The sequence below is a fragment of the Notamacropus eugenii genome, chromosome 6, assembly GCF_028372415.1.
Source record: "Notamacropus eugenii isolate mMacEug1 chromosome 6, mMacEug1.pri_v2, whole genome shotgun sequence".
Lineage (NCBI taxonomy): Eukaryota > Metazoa > Chordata > Mammalia > Diprotodontia > Macropodidae > Notamacropus > Notamacropus eugenii.
Window position 1 is genome coordinate 26,447,513 of NC_092877.1, and position 7,357 is coordinate 26,454,869.

Consider the following 7,357-nt stretch of genomic DNA (forward strand, 5'->3'; position numbering starts at 1 on the left):
CAGGTCTCAAGAGAGGCATAAAAGGTAAACAGGGAAAAAGAAAAACTTATTATTCAATATGGGCAAAATGTTTACATCCTTACAAGGGATGATGATACTTGTTAATCTTGAGAATTGTATGTTTATTATGAAATACAGATAGATGGAGCAGGTAAAAGTAAATGATGTGATGATAAAAATGAGATTTAAGAGTGTAAAGGGATTGTAACAGGAGATGTGAAAAGGAGGAGGCAGAAAATGGTAAATTACATTACAGGAAGAGGCACAAAATTATATTACAGTAGAGGGAAAGCAGGGATGGAGATGAGCATTATTTGATATTTACTCTCATCTGATTTGGTTCAAGGAGGGAACAACAAACTTAATTAGATATACACTTCTAACTAGCTCTATAGGCAGTAGGAGGGGAAGGGGGAAAGAAAAGGGAGGGAAGGATAAAAAGGAGGGAAGAAGTACTAAGGGTAAATGGGGGGTAAAAAGGAGGGGGACTGAAAGAAGGAAGGGAAGACTGCAGGAGGTAATGGTCAAAAATTAAAACTCTATTGTAGAGGGGAAGGGAGAAGGGAGAACTGAAAGCACAAGCAGGAGAAAGAGGATGGAGGAAAAGACACAGACAGTAATCACAACTATGAATGTGAATGGGATGAACTCTCTCATAAAATGGAGATGTATAGAAGAATGGATTAAAAACCATAATCCAATAATATGTCGTTTACAAGAAACACATTTGAAATGGGAGGATATACACAGGGTAAAGGTAAAAGGTTGGAGCAGAATATATAGTACTTCATCTGATGTAAAAAAGCAGGGGTAGCAGTACTAATCTCAGACAAAGCAAAAGCAGAAATAGATCTAATCAAAAGAGATAAGGAAGGAAACTATATCCTGTTAAAGGGTACCATAGACAATGAAGCAATATCATTACTAGACATATATTCTCTAAGTGGTATATCATCTAAATTCTTAGAGGAGAAGTACTAGTGGGGGACCTCACTCTCTCCCTCTCTGAATGTGTTAAATCTAACCTCAAAATAAACAAGAAAGAAGTTAAGGAGGTGAATAAAACTCTGGATAAGGTATATATGATAGATTTTTGGAGAAAACTGAATGGGGATAGAAAGGAATCTACATTTTTCTCAGTGGTACATGGCACATACACAAAAATTGACCATGTACTAGGGCATGAAAACCTCACAATTCAGTGCAGAAAGGCAGAGATAGTCAATGCACCCTTCTTAGATCATAATGCAATAAAAATTATATGTAATAAAAGGCCATGGAAACATCAACCAAAAATTAGGAAACTAAATCATCTAATCCTAAAGAATGAGTGGGTTAAACAATAAATCATAGCAACAATTAAAAGAGAATGATAATAATGAGATAATCTACCAAATCATATGGGATACTACAAAAGCAGTTCTTAGGGGAAGTTTTATAACTTTGAATACCTGCATGAATAAAATAGAGAAAGAAGAGATCAATGAATTAGGAAAGCAGCTGAAAAAGCTAGAAAAAAAATTAAAAATCCCCAAGTAAATACCAAATGAGGAATACTGAAAAACAAAGGAGAGATTAATAAAATTGAAATTAAGAAAACCATTGAACTAATAAATAAAACTAAGAGCTGGTTTTATGAAAAAGTCAATTAAATTGATAAACCTTTGGTCAATTTGACTAAAAACAAGAAAGAAGAAAACCAAATTACCAATATCAAAAATGAAAAGTTACACCTGCAATGAGGAAATTAAAGCAATAATTACAAATTACTTTGTCCAACTGTATGCCCATAAATGCAACAATCTAAATGAGATGGATGACTATTTTAAAAAATATAAATTGCCCAGATTAACAGAAGAGGAAGTTGAATACTTAAATAACTCCATCACTGAAGAAGAAATTGAAGAAGCCATCAATGAACTCCCTAGAAAAAGATCTCCAGGGCTAGATAGATTTACAAGTGAGTTCTATCAAACATTTAAACAACAGTTAATTCCACTATTATATGGACTATCTGGGAAAATTGAGGAAGAAAGAGTCCTCCCAAATTCTTTTTAAGATACAAATATAGTTTTGATACCTAAATCAGGAAGAACCAAACAGAGAAAGAAAATTATAGACCAATTTCTCTAATAAAAATAGATGCAAAAATTTTAAATAAGATTTCTGCAAAAAGAATACAGTAACTTATCATGAGAATAATATGTTATGATCAGGTAGGATTTATACCAGGAATGCAGGGCTGGTTCAATATTAGGAAAATTATTAGCATTATTGATCATATCAACAACAAAACTAACAGAAACCACATGATTATCTCAACAGATGCAGAAAAAGCTTTTGACAAAATACAACACCCATTCCTATCGAAAGCACTGGAAAAAACAGGAATAAATGTAACTTTCCATAAAATAATAATCAGTATCTACCTAAAACCTTCAGCAAACATTATGTGCAATGGGGATAAGGTGGATGCATTTTGAATAAGATCAGGGGTGAAACAAGGATGTCCATTATCACCACTATTATTCAACATGGTACCTGAAATGTTAACTGTAGCAATAAGAGAAAAGAAATTGAGGGAATTAGAATAGGCAAAGAAGAAACTAAGTTATCACTATTTGCAGATGATATGATGATATCCTTATAGAATTCCAGAGAATCAAGTAAAAACCTACCTGAAATAATGAATAATGTTAGCAAAACTGCAGGTTACAAAATAAACCCATACAAATCTTTCTATATATTTCTATATATTACTAACCAAGCCAAACAGCAAGAAATAGAAAGAGAAATCCCATTTAGAATAATGGTAGACACTATAAAATACATGGGAGTCTACCTGCCAAAATAAACTCAGGGACTGTATGAACACAATTACAAAACACTTTTCACACGAATAAAATCAGATCAAAGTAACATCAGTTGCTCATGGGTGGGCCGAGCCAACATAATAATAAATATGATAATTCTACCTAAATTAATTTACTTATTCAGTGCTATACCAATCAAACTATCAGATAATTATGTTGTAGAGCTAGAAAAAATAATATCAAAATTCATCTGGAAGAACAAAAAGTCCAGAATATCAAGGGAACTAATGAAAAGAAATGCTAGGGAAGGTGGCCTAGCTCTACCAGATCTCAAATTTTATTATAAAGCAGCAATTATCAAAATTCCTTGATAGTGGCTAAGAAACAGAAGGGTAGACCAGTGGAATATGTTAGGTACTCAAGACATAGTAGTCAATAAATATAACAACTTACTGTTTGATAAACCCAAAGACCCCAGCTTCTGGGATAAGAATTCATTGTCTGACAACAATTACTGGGAAAACTGTATAAAAGTGTGGCAGAAACTAGGCATAGACCAATGCCTGACACTGTACACAGGAATAAAGATCAAATGGATGCATGATCTAGGTATAAAGATGGATATTATAAACAAATTAGTGGAGTGAGGAATAGTTTATTTATCAGATTTAGGAGAATGAAAGAATCTTTGACTAAATAAGAGATAGAAAACATTATGAAGTGCAGAATGCATAATTTTATCACATTAAATTGAAAAGTTTTTGCACAACCAAACCCAATGCAACCAAGATTAGGAGGGAAGCAGAAAACAGAATTTTTGCAATCAGTGTCGGTGATAAAGGCCTCAATTCTAAAATATATAGAGAACTGAGTCAAATGTACAAGAATACAAATCTTTCCCCAATTGATGATAAATGATCAAAGGATATGAATAGGCAGTTTTCAGAGGAAGAAATTAAAGCTATCTATAGTCATATAAAAAAAATGCTCTAAATCACTGTTGACTAGAGAGATGCAAATCAAAACAATTCTGAGATATCATATCACACATAGCAGATTGGTTAACATGATAAAACAGGAAGATGATAAATGCTGGAGAAGACATGGGAGAGTTGGAACACTAATTCATTGGTGATGGAGCTGTGAGCTGATCCAACCATTCTGGAGAGTAATTTGGAACTATGCCGAAAGGGCTACAAAAATGTGCATGCTCTTTGACCCAGCAATAGTGTTTCTAGGACTGTATTCCCAAGAGATCATAGAAAGGGGAAAGGGTCCCACATGTACAAAAATATTTATAGCAACTCTCTTTGTGATAGCCAAAAACTGGAAATCAAGGGGATGTCCATTAATTGGAGAATGGCTGAATGAACTGTGGTATATAAATGTAATGAAATACTATTGTGCTCCAAGAAATGATGAACAGTAAGACTTTAGAGAGGTCTGGAAAGACTTATATGAACTGACGCTGAATGAAAGCACTAGAACCAGTAGAACTTTGTACACAGCAACAACCACAGTGTGTGAGGAATTTTTCTAGTAGACATAGTACTTCATTGTAATGCAAGGACTTAAAAAATTCTCAGTGATCTCTTAAGGCAAAATGCCTTCTACATGCAGAGAAAGAACTGTGGAATTCGATTGCAGAATGAAGTAGATCATTTTCTTTTGAAAAAAAATATCTTACCACATGGGCACACAGTCAGGAAACTGTCCCTACCACATCAGCAATTGTTTTGCAATTCATCTTAGAAGGGAGTTAGACATATTTGGTCAGGGAGACACTGGTTCTGACATATTGAATCACACAAGTAATAAGTATCAGAGGCTTGAACCTGAGCCTTTTTGATACTGAGGTTCACCGTCTCTTCACTATTACATAACTTCTTTCTTTGCTTGGGATAATGAAAAAATTGGAGTTAAGGAAAACCTGATGAAGTAGGCAATATTTGTCTTCTGAATGTGCAATCCATTTTTTTACTCCCTTTTCATTCTTTTAAATAGCCGCATAACCATATCCAAAGTGTCTAGTTCAATTATACTGCCAAAGATTCTGTTACATTAATTAGAATTTGAAAAATTCCTTTATATTAATATGTTAGTGGTTTGAATACTTTTTTATCTTCAATAAAGTTTTGTTTTCTAAATGTGGATGCATCAATAGTATTAGAATATCGACTTTGGAACATATTCATCATCTATTTCTATCTCATTGCATCATGAAATGTTATAGCTGAAAAGAATCCAAGAGGCCGGGGTGTGTGTGTGTGTGTGTGTGTGTGTGTGTGTGTGTGTGTGTGTGTGTGTGTGTGTGTGTGTGTGTTAAATTTTCTTTATGTCAAGGATCTTTTTGTGTAGAGAGAAGTTGACAAGTCTGCTGTATGTAGGACATGTAATTAGTTGAACACAAGCACCGAACTCCACCTCTCGCTGCTACTTGCTCATTTATCTTATTAGATCTCTATTCAGGTTGAAAAACAGTCTCGAATATGAATATCTCCGAAGTGACTAATGAAAGGGCAACCCTTTCCCTAATTGCTTTGTGCACAAAATTTACATTTCTAAACAAAAGTAGCATCATTCATTAACTGTTTACTGCCAAACTTTAAAAAAAATATACCCTCTGGCTCTGAAAAGTGTATAAATACTCTGAAGTAAGATTTCATTTTGGGACTTACTCAATGGAAGTGTTTGGCCAGAAGAGACTCTGGGCAGCCATTAAGGAGCCCCCCAGTTTTGAAAACCCAGACGTTACTGCTTCTCTCTCTGGGAACTATGTATGTATGGTCAGACAATTGGATCTGTCTGTTGATTTGTGACGTATATATTGCTTACTGTCGGACAGTTGGAACTCCTGTCTGTTGATCCCTCTGAAGTTTAGCATGCTGAGTTTTTACCATGAACTAAGTGAATGATATCTGTGCTAGATTAGAGTAATTGTTGACCCCTATTGCTGACCCCTCAAAAGTTATTTTCCTTTTAGAAAAGCAGTTCTAAAAATCTGTAAAGTATGTCATCCTGTGTTTGTCAGGATCCTTGCTGGTACAGTTAGAAAGAAAACTGATTTTTAAAATGATGTTATCAGATGGCTATCACTAGTTGGCTCATCTCCTTGCCACTCTCTCCTATTCCCTACCTATGATGCTAGCTCTTAGCTTATTGTGTAGTGCTTGTCTTAGAGAAAACATTCCTAATATAGAGTTCTTAGGACCATAATCAACTTCAAACAGGCTCTTAGACACAGAAACGAAATCACAAAGTTTTAAAATGAGAAATCATTATCTGACATAGGAATCCATATTATAAATTTCAAACAGTGCCTGGATGACCAATTGTTAGCAGAGGTCCACTAAGAGGAAACCCACTAACTTCCAAATCTTCTCATTTTGAACACCCACAATTATTAGAGTTATTTCCTAATATGAATCATTACTTGATCTCTTTTTAACTTCTATCCATTGTTTCTGGTTCCGCCCTCTGGAGCTAAAAGGAACAAAGCTAATTCTTCATCCACATTATAATTCTTGGAATACATGAAAATCCAGAGTCTTCTCTGGAGTCAGCCTCCAGATTCCGTCTTTCTTTGTCTAGAATGAATATCTCCTATTCCTCTGACAATCATATTACATGGACTCAAGGCCTTCCACCATTTAGACTGCCTTAATTTGGATGCTTTCCAGATTACCAGTATTATTTTGAATTAAATCATGATTCTATTTACTGTGAAAAAGGAATCAGCATAGAATACCAGAGTATTGGACTGCAATTCATGAAACCTGGACTGACATTCACCAGCTCTGTGATTAAAATCAAAGCACTTAACTCTCTGATCCTCAGGCAACATTGTAAGTTACTGAAGCAATTATTTTCTGTGTTGGTTACATTTTTTTGCTAATGTCCACTAGTTTGTTAGAATTTTGGGCCAGCAGTAGCTTTATACTACTCCTAAGTCTCCAGTGAGGATAATGCCTCATCCAAAGAAATGAATTTCTAAGGCTGGAATTTTAGGAAATGTGGCAAGATATGGTAAATGGCCTTCCCAGGGTTCCTCAAATCACATCCTGCAGGAAACAATTCTGCCTTTGTATAAAGCTATCCCTGAATAGAATGTAAGATTAATCTTTTGTTTATAATACTGGTATGGTTCCAATACAGGCCCCAAACAGTGAAAATAATGACTCCCAGAGTGGTCACATTATTCAAATTTTCCCTGCATATTTCCATTGTGCTAGACCCAATTACCACATTTTACATAATTAGAAATTTTACATATTATAAATTCAAATATATGAGTCCTCTTTGTGGGATTTATTATACACATTACTTGAGATCTAACTGCATTGGTCTAAAATAAACTATAACAAAACTCTCTTGAATCTCTTTTCCTGGAGGTATAATTTCCTACATATTGGGGACCATGAATTTTAGTTCACCAATAAATAAATAAATGTATGAATGGATGCTTTAGCAAAGTGCTTACTATGTTCCAGACATCATGTTATGCACTGGGGATACAAATACAGTAGTTCAAAGAAAGGGAACAT